This window comes from Austrofundulus limnaeus, unplaced genomic scaffold (genome assembly GCF_001266775.1).
Source record: "Austrofundulus limnaeus strain Quisiro unplaced genomic scaffold, Austrofundulus_limnaeus-1.0 Scaffold658, whole genome shotgun sequence".
Lineage (NCBI taxonomy): Eukaryota > Metazoa > Chordata > Actinopteri > Cyprinodontiformes > Rivulidae > Austrofundulus > Austrofundulus limnaeus.
Genome location: NW_013953060.1, coordinates 44,177 through 45,356, shown reverse-complemented (window position 1 = coordinate 45,356; position 1,180 = coordinate 44,177).

Genomic DNA, 1,180 nt, shown 5'->3' with positions numbered 1-1,180 from the left:
TTTGGCAATATCCTCAACTGCCTGTCCTTTCTGGTTTTGTTCCATTACACCAAACCTCTCTATTACTTCCTCATCTTCTGTTACATTCACAAGCACATCTTGTTAGGTCAGTTGCGATCCCCGCTCTCTTCTCCCTCTCAATTCTTCTAAGTCCTTTCAGAATTTCTTCTTTTCCCCTACCTCACATCCAACGTGTGGAACATAACCACTGACAGTACTCAACATCAGACTTTCTATATCTACGTTTAGTCACATCCCCCTATATGAAACTCTTTTCACATACATTCCTTGCAAACACCTCTCTTATGACCACCCCGACTTCTTTTCTCTTCCTGTTCAGACTATAGAAAAACAGCTTAACCCCTCCCCAAATGCTGAGTCTTGCTGCCTTTCCACTTGGTCTCCCGCACAAATAATGCATTTATCTTCCTTCTCTGCATCATTTCATCCAGCTCTCTAACTTTGCCTGTTAAGTCTCAGTTTAGAGTTGCTCCCCTCTGTCTTCTTGACTTTCCTCTTCTCCCTCTGCATACATGTCAACTTGTACGGATTGTCCGTAAATTATAAGGATTTCATGTCATTTTGCAGGTATACGGACGTATAGAGCAATCTCACGGATTTTTTCAAAACCTCATTTTCAAATTTATTTAACATGTCAGAGCCTGTAGGATGACTTAAAAAACAATAATTATCATCAAATAGTCATCTTCCAACCTGTTCTGCCGCTAGAAATAAGTTTTGAAATTTGTCCGCTCCCCTTTGCTCCTGCTTCACAGCAGGCGTTTAATGTCCACAGCCGTCAGACCCCCCCAGAAAGAAAGAAGCTACATTGCCAATACAATTATTGACACTAAACTGCATAATATTACAACAATAGAGCAGTATTAAGACAATATTACAGTAAAACATCCAAATACAATCATATTAGTATTGTAAACACTGAACTATTGAGTATAAATATTAAAAAACAATATTAAAAACTATAGTGCAGTACCAAGTACAGCTGGGTGCAGTATTGGACCATTACAAGGCACCATTGACTCCCATTATATGAATTAGGAATAAAGTTTAAACATTAATATTTCAAAAACTACAAGTGGTACAGGCAGCAACAGGCAAAACAATCATTTGGCACGAGACCTTTACAGATAGAAATTACAATGGCAGCTGTAGGACAATG